Source organism: Mirounga angustirostris, unplaced genomic scaffold, assembly GCF_029215605.1.
Source record: "Mirounga angustirostris isolate CCGP_5_RB_7025 unplaced genomic scaffold, mMirAng1.0.hap1 SCAF_5, whole genome shotgun sequence".
Classification (NCBI taxonomy): domain Eukaryota; kingdom Metazoa; phylum Chordata; class Mammalia; order Carnivora; family Phocidae; genus Mirounga; species Mirounga angustirostris.
The window spans coordinates 177,910,018-177,921,616 of NW_026991713.1; the positions used below are offsets into that span (position 1 = coordinate 177,910,018).

Below are 11,599 nucleotides of genomic sequence, written 5' to 3' on the forward strand. Positions count from 1 at the left end.
GGGAGCATTTCGGTAAGAAACTTACAACCGGTGTTTAGAATTAATTTAGTGCCTTGTCTGCTCCAAGGACATATGCTATGTGTCTGGAATTATGGCACCTCCAACACCATATGTGCATGTTTGATGTGTCCAGGAAGGAGCTCGGAGCCTCCTGGCATGCAGTCACGGGTGCGCTCTGCGTGGCGGCAATCATCACACCTCCCCAAGTGTGTGAATGCTGCCGATGCATCTAGAATCCCACAGTCTTTGGAAATCAGTGGGCATATGGCGCGTGTCTCGCATTTTGGCACCAGGAACAGAAAATAAACGGAGGTGTGCCATCCGGAGTCAGGCAGAGTGCGACCCACACTGTCTTTGCTGTCTCGACTTCACACGATGAGGTGGATTCCCAGCTCAGAGGGGGCAGGCGGATGTCTCCAGGGCCGGAGCTGAACAGACTGGAGCCTGCGGAGGGCCCACTGGAATCCGACGCGGGGATGGGGATGCACCTGTTCCGTATCCGGCAGCCCTCGCTGGTTTCTCCTCTGAAGCACTGAAAAGGTAAGCAGTCCGTCTGGTGGAAGATCTTAGCGCAGGGTGGGCACAGAAAGATGCAATCATCACAGCAGAGGCAGGCCCTCACACACTCTTCCAGAAGGAATTGGGGAAAGCCGCGACTGTCACCAACCAGGTATGGACTCATTGTCCCCATGGCGCCCAGACATACTGAGAAGCCCCATAACCCTTCTCTACTGGCCCTGTGGGGGCCACATCCAAATTCTCTTATGCACTCAGCAAACGTTTACTCAGTTCCCTTACTATAGGAGTTAGTTATGCAAAAAAGAACAAGAGCACCAAACGTCCGTCTTCGTGGAGCTGACATTCCAATCAGGGCGATCTGCTCTGGCTGCCACAAGATACCACAGACCGGCGGCTTAAACAACAGACATTTATTTCTCATGGTCCTGGAGGCTGCAAGTCCAAGATCGAGGTGCCATCAGGGCTGGTTTCTGGCGAGAGCTCCTCCTGGCTTGCAGGTGGCTGCCCTCCTGCTGTGCACCCATGGGGAGAGAGAGGGATCCTTGGTGTCTCTTCCTCTTCTTTCAAGGTCACCAGTCGTGTTGGATTGCACCCCCCCCCATGATCTCATGTAACCTAATCATCTCCTCAAAGGCTCCAACTCCAGATACAGACACATTAGGAGTTAGAGCTTCAACATATAAATGGGAAGGGAGGGGACACAATTTAGTCCATGACGGGGGAAGAGAGACACACAGGATAATAAGCCCATTACATCAAATAGCAGAAGGAAAGTGCTATGAGGAAAAATGAAGCACGGGAGGGGAATGGGGAGTGCAGAGTGGGCTTGCAAATTTAATGAGGGTGCTTGGGAGAGCCAGCGGAGAGGGGACATTTTCATGGAACAAGCCACTCAGCCTTGCAGAGACAGAGGAGGGCAAGGGCGCTCTGGGGTGGGAGACACAGGTGCAGAGGTAGAGGAGACTTGGGGAGGCCAGCTGGCTGGAGGGGTGGGTGTGGGGAGTGAACCAGTTTCCAGAAGGCAGCTGAGCTTGGATGAGCAGTGGGGGACAGTCCTTGCGGACCCCACAGAGGATGGCGAGGTTCAGCTTTTTCTCTTGGTGACAGTGATGAGGAAATCTGGTTGAGTTCGGAACAGGGCAGCAACACGACCTAACCACCCCCTCCCATCCTCGGCTGCCAGGGGAGACTATTCTGTATCAGGGTAAAGGTTAAAATGACATTAAAAAAATTTTTTTTGAATTCGATGTGTTCTTGCTTTCGTGTCTGATTTTCAGTTCCCCTGGGCAACCCGTAGATAAAGCCCAAAGTCATAGTCAGGGGACCTGGGCAGAAGCTCTTGCTCCTGGGATTGGGGACAAGCCACCTAACTGCCCTGCCAGTGACTGCATCTGAGCGGGGATGGTGTCACAGCATCCACAGTGACCGCCACATGGCTGCGTGTCAAGCGCAGGCTGAGCGAGGAGGGTAGTTGTCAAACTGAGCAGGGACAGCACGAGATGAATCACTCATGTGGTGTTGTCACCACGGAATGTCCCCCACCGCACCCACCACCGCCCACTCCCTGAAGGTAGAGGCTTGGAATGGTTTTTCCATTTTCATTCAATGTTGACCAAATTCTTCTTCAAATTGTGCAAACTAAAAGTCAGCTCATGAGCCAAGAATAATATTGCCAAATACAAAGCACAAGAACATAAAAAAAAAAGTTAGGTTTTTAAAAATCAGGTACTCTGTGCAGGAGGTAAAGAGTTCATCAGTACAAAGGGGTGTAGGGAGAGGGCAGGCTCCCTCCCTGTCCTGACGGAGGCGAAGATGTCACTGATGCTTGCACCTCATTCAGGAAGACACAGCTGTACTTGTATCTCTGCTTTGTGTACTTCTTATACACATGTGTATACAGAATCCCTTCAACTTCAAAAGGGCTAGTGAATCATTCTCTTCCTTTGGCGCCTTGACTTTTTCTCCTGAGCAAGATGCATTGGATACTGTTCCATATAGGCCCACAAAGAACTTCCTCATTCTTTTTCATAGAGGAAAAGTACCCTAACTCAGTCAAGCAGACTCATTGCTTTGGGCTGTTTTCCATTTTTGGTTCACTTCTGCAGTGTTGGAAAGAGCATGCTGTAGAAATGCTTTCTGAGTGCCTGTGTGAACACATCTGTAGGACAAGTTCCTAGCAGAGGAGAAGCTGGGTCAGGGGCTAGGGGTGTCTGACATTTGGAAAAGTGTCAGCAGATCACCTTCCCAAGAGCCTGTGTCTACATACGCCCTGACCCCCCATGCATGGGTATCCGTGTCACAGGGCTGCCATAACAAACAAGCATAAGCTGGGGCTTAAAACAACAGCAATAGAGCTTTGTGCAGTGGCAGTATTGTAGCCAATGAGGTTTATCCAAGGTGCGATTATTGCTAATTGAAAACAACAGGAATAGAGCCCCTTCTAGATCCGGGGGCCAGAAGTCCAGAATCAGGGCGTCAGCAGGATTGTTTCCTTCTGGAGGACGAGAGGGGCAATCTGTCCTGTGTCTCTTTTCCAGCTCCTGTGAGTTGCTGCTGTTCCCAGGCTCCTGGGCTTGTAGACACATCCCTCCAATCTCTGCCTGTGTCTGCACACAGCCTTCTCTCCCACTGTCGTGTGTCCAAACGTCCCCTGTCTTCTGAGGCCACCAGCCTTTGGTTGGGACCCACGCTAACCCAACATGACCTCCTCATGACCTGATGACACTTGCAAAGACCCTATTCCTAAAGAAGGTCACATTCACAGGTACTGGGGATTACCACTTTAACTTTCCTCTTTTGGAGGGTGTGATTCAACCCATGGCAGAGGTATCATCAAATGCTTTTCTCTTTACCTCTGTGAGGGATCCCAGGTACTTCTTATAGGAGAGTCGATTCAGGCTAATGGTGGAAATCCCACCAAGTTGCTCTCCCACCAACCCTCCTGCTGCCTCGTCAGCCAGCGCTGACACCTGAGATCCTTTGTGTGCTCTTCCCAGAGGTCCTCCAGTGCTGGTCCTCAGGCGGGGCTGGGGATGGTGAGATGGGAGCCCTGGGATGTGGGCAGTGGTGTCACAAGATGGCCCCACACACTCCCCAGATCTGGTACCACCTAAAGAGTCTTTGCCTGGGGCTGTGCAGTCCCCTTAACTGGAGAGTAAACCCCAAGGTCCTGTGAGCTAAAAATCACCTCTAGCCAACATTATGCTTTTAAAGGTCCTTCTTTGGTTTGTCCCTGCATTTTGGCCACGGCATCCACGGAGACCATGGTCCGGCGTGGACTCTCTCGGGGTCCCCCCAGGTGTGTGATAGGGCCACAGGACACATTTCCACTGTGCTCAGGTAAGGAGGCTCCTGGCCAGGGAGAGTGTCACAAGAGGAAATACCGAAGTCTGCTCTCCTCTTGCCTCCATCAAACCCGCCCGTTCACAGGGCTTGGAGCGCAGGCTCAGCCCCCGAGCATCCCTTGCTGTGGTCTGTCTGCAAGATGAATGGTCCAGAGACAAGCCCCCAGGAGAAACGCGGGAGATGTAGAGAACCTCTGGGTCCCATGGATGAAGCACCTAATGGCCCAAGGAGGTTTGCTCTGAGAAACTTGCCGTCTGCCCCATCCAAGCATCCTTTCTCGTGATGAGGATCCTAAGTGTTTTGCCCCGTGTAAGTGGTGTTTAAGGAGCTTTGTGTCGGGAGGGGGTGAGCACACACCTGTTTAAGTGGAGTGGGCCAAGAGCTGTTGTGCACCACTCTTGATTTATTGACTCACTTCTCCCACTTGATTTTCCACCATGGGGCTGGAAGCCACATGAAAATCTTCCAAATGCTGCTCAGAAAACAGGGGGTCATCCCCTGAATACAGCACCTGCTCCCTGAAACAGCCAGAGAAAATCCCTCAGCAGAACTTACCACGGGGTGTGCGCGGCTAATCGTGAGCTGTGAACACACTCAGGGCTCCCAGTCCACGCCTGATAAATGTACCAAGAGGAGGAATTTGATTTGCTAGAAGTTTCACATTAGGAAACTTGTCTATTGATTTTTTAAGTTTTTCTTTTTTTAAGGAAGGTGTTATTGGTGTCTCCTTTAATGTTCGAGAGAAAAAAGATCCAATATTGGAATTCTTTTTAATCAGTTATCCGATGGATTGTTTCCATCTACGTGACACTACTGGACAGAGCCATGGGGGACATCGGAGACTACTTGGGTTGCATTTGGGGGATACATCGGGATTCTGGCACAACTGTGTTGTCTCCAGCATGGGGCGAGGAGTTTCACTGTGACCTCCTGGTTTCTGGACCTGTGGATGACCTGTCATTCTGGTGTTCAGAAAACACCTGCAGGGTCAGACGGATGTTCCAGAGAGAATGCTGAGAAAGAGACTGTGCTTTCTGGGAAAATGCCCACTGGGGGACAAGCTACTTTAGGTGGAGACTCTCAGAGTCCTATGTGAGCTCACTAAACTTTAAAAACCTATTCCAGAAAAGTCCAAAAGTTTGGATGTGAAGTTTTCCCCGCCTCATAATTTCCAGAGATGCCAAGACCCCTACTCTGCGGCCACCTCTCTCTCCCATGTGGCCGCCACTGGCCCAGCCCCTCCCCTCCCTGCATATCCAGTCCCCTTGCCTCGTGACTTGGCCGTTCTTCCCATGAAAGGGGAGGAGGGTATTTCCCACTGCTGACCGCGGGCTCATCTATAGGACCTGCTTGGCACAATAGCATCAGGAAGGCGTGAGGTGTGCAGTTCCCAGCCTGGGCTTCAAGACATGCATGTCTGCATCTTCTCTTTTACCTTCAGCCATCATCACAAACAGAACACGCCTGGTTCATCCACTGTCTCAGGGGGTGATGAGAGATATGTGGCTCAGAGCCCCTCCGGCCAAGCCCAGTCTAAGTCCTCCAACTCTCCGCTGACCTTCGGGCCCGAGAGTATAAATGATTGCTATTATAAGCCACTGAGTTTGGGGTGCTTTGTTATGCAGCACCTCTCCACTGAGAGCTGACTGATACACTCCCTTCCTGTGACTGGCTCACGTGTTCTGGCTTGTCTACACTGCACACGGCAGCCACACCAGCCACATCTCTGCATGTGGAGCACTAGCATGGAGTCTCTGAGACCCTTCAGCACGACCCCTGGTTTTGAGCCCAGCTATTTCCCTTGAATCGATGGTTCCACTTTCTCTGGGTGGTTCTGGGGTCCACAGCACCTCTTGCACATGCATCCAGCTTGTCCTGCCTCCTCCCCTCTCCCTGCACCTGGCTTTCATACCTACATTTCCCTCCCTCCACTCCCCATCTCTCCTTGCCTCAGAGCAGCAGGCAGGTGCCCACCTTCCCCCTTGGCACCTCTACAGCCTCCTTTGCGGGAAGGAATTTAGAAACCATCTGTGAAGGCGTTATTCATACGTGAGGCGTTGTCCCCCCTGCCGGGGTAGGCCGGTCCCACAGCAGGCCTCGGTGACCTCCCATGCCCTGATCTCCTGGCAGAGAAAGCCAGGCTTTTGTCTGGCAGTGTGCAGTCTGGGCCAGCAGCAAATTCCATCAGGGAAAGACTTTTTGGCAGAAATATTGCATCCCTGGGCCCTCCTCTCTGAAAGGAAGGAAGGGGACTGTGTGGGGGAGGGAAAGCTGACACGAAAGAACCAGGGAGGAGTGCAGGCTCTCAGAGGCACACCCCCTCCTTGTCTGTCTGTGGAACCCCAAAGTCATGCAACATGGGCTCTGTGTCAGGACCCTCCCAGCAAAGATGGTGCCCTTGAATCAAGATAACTCAACAAGGGTTTCAGAAAGACCGTCGACGAAGCCGTGAGGAGTCTGCTGGGGGCCCACTGGGGAATGAAGTGTCTCAGGGCTAGGGACAGTCAGCTGCCCCCACATCCAGCCCCAATGCGGCAGGGAAGAGAGAGTCCCATGGAGAAGACCACTTTGAGGTGACCTGTAACTTCAGTCAAGGGACACACATGGCCCTAGGCCACCATGCAAGGGGAAAGCTGGGGGAATCAACAACAGACACAGGCCTTGACCCCCTCTGTCTCTCTGAACTCCTTCTGGGGCTCCCCCCTGGTTTAGCCCAATGGAAAGCCAAAGACAGGTTCGTCCAGTGATGTCACCTCTCCGGATCAGCCTCGTGGGAAGAAGAGTGGAACACAGGTCTGGATGTTTGTGGGTCTGGATGTTTGCAGCTCCGAAACAGCCCTAAGATAGCGATTTGGTGCTGGGCTTCACAAAATCTGACGCTAAGAAGAGGTCTGGATTCGAAGGTCCTCGGGATTTGTTGTCATCAGCTGTGGGGAGAAACAGACATGGAAAGGACCAGCATAAGGAAATCGTCTTTATTCTCATACATACAGAAACAGGAGGCTGCATGTCACTCAGGGCCACACCGGTGAGCACCAGGGTCAGTCCAGAGGCAGAGGGAACAGGAGGAAAACGTGGCTGGCTTCCGTGGGAGGAACGAGCGAAGCAGGGTGGGCAGGTTTAGGACAGGCTAGTTTGAATCATTTCAGTGGACTCCAGGTGGCCCTGGGGGATTAGGGCAGTGGGACAGCGGCCCAGAGGGTGAGGGCCCCATGGAGGAGGGGGTTGGGGTGCAGGACTCTGGATTGGTTGGTTTGTATTTGAAAGACATGTTCCCAGGGGAGTTGTTTGTTATCTCTAGGAATTAGCTAGCTGGAGGGACAGTCCCTGTAGGGTCAGCAAGGCCCCAAGATCTCAAAGCATCAGAACACAGAAAATAAAATACATGATTAATACCAACAGTCAGGCCAGTGGGAGGGAAGAGCAGATAGAAAGGGGGTGGATTACGTAGCCATTCCAGGTGAACCTGTCAGGTGAATCTCCTGCATATAAAGACCGTGGCCCAAACCAGGGGAGTTTCAGGAAGCGCTGGGTCCCTGCCTTCACCATGCATGTGACACGAAGAGTGGGACTTCAACTTAGGGCAGGGGGAACAGGAGCCCCATGCATGCAGGCATTGTCTGCTCAAGGAAGGAGGGGGCACACTTGTTCCTTATCTAGTCTGCACCAGCAGTGAGCACCGGGCGCTCCATTTCCAGAGAGTTCTGAAGCAGCCGGGCACACACTGTTTCCTCTGCCAGAGCCGGCCAGGGAGACGCCGTCTGCTGGCTTTTTGGGACACGATGCCTTCTGCTCAATGAACACTATGGGGCCATTCAGAGCTGTTCACCGAAACGAGAACAGGAAAAAAGTCACAAGAAATGTGTGAAAAGCCGACCGGGTTCTAGAGCAGCTTTTGGAAAATGGCATCAGGTGCCTCCACTGGATTGCAAGTTAATGGGCCCGGTGAGGCTGATTAGCAAACCTTTCCAGGGCGCCCTCTCCCAGCTGCCCCTGGGCGCAGCCCCTTGGACACAGGTGAGAGCCAGCCCTGCTCCCCACAGTCGTGGGGGACAAGTAGGGCCCCCTCCAGGACAGGAGGCAATGAACATTCCAGGCCTAGCCTCCTGCAACTCAAACACAGCATTATGAGAAATGCTCAAAGCCCAGGACAGTTGCAAACACCTTTCTTCATTATGATCTTTTTTTTCCTTGAACTTGCTAATTAAATCATTAAAATTTTATCTTCACTTAACCATGGATGAGAACCATTTGAAACAATTAGTATGCTACTGGAGGTATATACAGGAGCCAGGAATCTCTGCAAGTTGGGTCTGTTAGGAAGTGCGGGGGGAGCGGGGTGCATGAGGTGGGGGAGGGAACACAGATGCAGGAAAAGAGAAAGAGAGAGTGGATGGTTTACTTACAAAAGAATCTGCAACCCTCTCCTGCCTTTGATAAGAGCTAGGCCTGCAGTCAGAGCCACCTGCTTGGTCCTGCCCCCTGCCTTCCTCAGGAGCTTGGGCCAGCTTGTGTGTGTGTGTGTGAGAGAGAGAGAGAGAGAGAGAGAGAGAGAACAAGGTTGAGCATTCCAGGGCTCTTGGCTCAACAGAATTGCATTTCAAATTTTACATACAGTTACATTCAGGGTTTCTGAGCTCCCTGCCCTTCTCCCACTCCCAGCCAGCAAAATAAAATATCATGAAATAAAATCAAAGGAGTGCAACGCTAAGGTCAAGCTCATCTTCATCTGGCTGGGAAAAGGACCTCCCCCCAGCTCTCCCCTGAGCCCCAAGGGAACAGAAACTGCCAGTAGCAAGCCCATCCCCAGGGCCCAGCAGCTTGCAGCTTCGGCGTGGGCATGATCCTCTCCTTAGCCGTGACGACTCTACGACCGTCCCGGGCTCCTGTGGCCATCCTGACGAGGTGCTTAGGACAGCGTGCAGTGTCTCCCAGGCTGGAGACCTGAAGTCCGGAATCCAGGTGTGGGCAGGGCCGCGCTCCCTCCGAAACCGGTCGGGGGGAGCCTTGCCTGCCTCTCCCAGGCTCTGGCAGCCCCAGATGTCCTTTGGTTTATGGCCCCGTGGATCCGAACTTCGCACAGCATCCCCGCTGCCTCTTGGTACCGCCTCCCCTCTGTGTGAGTCCAGATTTCCCTTATAGGTCATGCTGGATCGGGGCCCGCCTCATGCACTCATCTTCACCTGATCACCTCTGCCATCACCCTATCTCCAAATAAGGTCACAGCCACAGGGCCTGGGGTCAGGACTCCAGCAGCTCACAGCCGGGAAGGGTGGCAGCTCGTTTTACCACCCAGATCTGACCTCAGCACCAGGCTCCTGACGGCTGTGCGGCTCAAGGAGATTCCTGGGCTTTGTGTGCAGGGCTTTCTGCCCTCCTGCCCCTCGGAGTGTCCCTGACCGGCTGGGGTGGGCCCAGAGCCACCAGGCCAGGCATGGCAGGAGCCTGGAGCAAGCCTCAGGCTCTTCTCCTGCAGATGCCGCCGCCTTGCCTGTCACTGTTGTTTTGTGGGATTTCAGGGCTCACTGCGTGTGTGAGTAAATCTCCATGAGCAAGCTTTCCAGGGGGGAGTTCTTTCTGGCAGGGCCACCTACTCCCTCCAGGTCCCCTGCCAGGCTTGCTCCTGCCTGGCCCTATGGGCCATGGAATCCTGACAGGACAAAGTGTGGGGTCAAGCGATGCTCCCTCCGCTGCGGCCTGAGGAGGTGGGGATCACACCCTCCTTTATGTCCTGAGCCAGAGAGCAGCAACCCAGGTGCCCTGGTTTACAGGGGGTTTGTCCAGAAGTCTGGGGCTTGATGTGGCTTCTCGATGCCCCCATGGCCAGTCCCCACCTCCGTCCTGCTCGGGTTGGGGCTCTGGATGCCATCCAGAGAGAAGCGGCTGGAGGAAGGCAGAGGGGGGGGCCTCTGAGAGCCAGGCACCGTCCTTGTTTCCTGCCCACCGGGGGTCAAGTGGACGGTGTCTTCGATGGCTCCACGTGCATTCCAGTCATGGATAACCAAGTCCATGGCTGCCTCGCTGGGATGCGGACAACCCCCAGCGAGCTGGCGCCTCTTCCGTGTCCTGCAGGAGGGATTAGAACAGGAAGGATTTCAGGGAGCCTGGGTGGCTCAGTCGTTAAGCGTCTGCCTTCGGCTCAGGTCATGATCTCAGGGTCCTGGGATCGAGCCCCGCATCGGGCTCCCTGCTCTGCGGGAAGCCTGCTTCTCCCTCTCCCTCTCCCCCTGCTTGTGTTCCCTCTCTCGCTGTGTGTCTCTCTCTGTCAAATGAATAAAATCTTAAAAAAAAAAAAAAAAGAACAGGAAGGATTTCCCACTCCACATAGTCATCATTAAAGTCCTTTGAGCCAACAGGCAGGAAAGGTTATGGAAAACATCTAAGGAAACTTCTGGTACCGAACCACCATTATACCCTCAAGCACACGTACCGTGGAAGAGAACACACACGAGTGTCGACATTCACGAAACGTAATGACACCTGACTGCACATAACGTATCAGTGGCAGCTCTGAACCTGACCTGTTTGTGATGAGACCACGAGAGCGAGCAATTCTTTGATCTCCGCTAAGTACTTTGCAAGTTAACCCTTCGTTCTGGAACAGGCTCCGGGCTGCACGGGGGTGTCCGCTCCACGGCCGCTTTCGGGGAGGCTGCCCTCCATGTCAGAGAAGCAGGATTTCTGCTCCGGGGACAGTTGGAGCCCCAGCCTAATGCTCAGGCGAATTCCAGAGAATTCCTCAGAGGGCCCAGGTGTGAGTGTTCTGAGAAGGGCGGGAAGTGTCGGCTGGCAGGAGAGCGTCCGGGAGCTCCCATGCCTCCCACCTTCGCCCACAGCAAATAACTCGCTCTAGTCTTCTGGGAGCAAGGGGTGTGTGTGTGTGTGTGTGTGTGTGTGTGTGTGTGTGTGCAAGCATGCGCGTGGGAGCCCAAAAAAGTTCTAGTTAGATTCTTAGGCTGGGCGGAGGGAGGGCAAGTCGTTTTTCTACCTTGTTAGGAGGGAACATTCCATAGAAGAACAAGCAGACAGGTCTTTGTGAGGTGCACCTGGAACTTTCTATTGCCCCAGGCACTCCCTGGGGCTCTATTGATGCCCTAGGCAGTTCAGGTTGAGTGGGATCTGAAGAGAGCTCCTAATTGGTCCTGCATCTTCCTAAACCACACTCGACCAGAGAACATCATCCACCTGTTACAGGCCGAGCTCTTACTAGAAAGCAAGCTCCGTCCGGCGCTGCCACGACCGGTGAGGCTTCTCAGCTGACCGGCAGCAGTGACAGGGCTGGAAATGTCCCGAAGCAGGTCTGTGGGGAGTGGCGGGGGTGAGAGCCCACCTTTGTCTCTTCCCTGACACGCACGAGTCCCAGGTGTCATTGCCAGGCGCGTTCGAAGAGTCTTGGCCTTGCTGCTCGAGGTGTGACCCAAGACCCCCCACCAGCACCACCAGCCGGAACTTGCTAGAAAACCACACCTGCTGAGCCAATCATTTTATCCAGATCTTCAGGGGCTCTGTGCACATCACAGCTGGAGCATGACTTCCCCGAGGTGACGGGACTACGCTAATGGCCGCCCTGAAGGACAGCAGAAGGAAGTCTCCAGAGCTACCGGGTCTGAAGGAACAGTCCAGAGAGGGAAGACCCCATCGTAGAGATGATCGTTACTCCTGAATGTTGGTGTCCTCCCCAAATTCCTCTGTTGAGCCCCCAACGCCCAAGGTGAGGGTGTTAGGGCCTTGGGGA

The 11,599-nt window shown here is 53.7% G+C and overlaps 1 non-coding gene across 1 annotated transcript; it reads left to right on the plus strand.

Moving 5' to 3' along the window:
- Positions 1–2,871: 2,871 nt before the first annotated feature.
- On the plus strand, positions 2,872–3,019 carry LOC123845030 (U4 spliceosomal RNA). The gene has a single exon (XR_006790890.1). It is a non-coding gene; the product is annotated as a U4 spliceosomal RNA (small nuclear RNA).
- Positions 3,020–11,599: the final 8,580 nt, after the last annotated feature.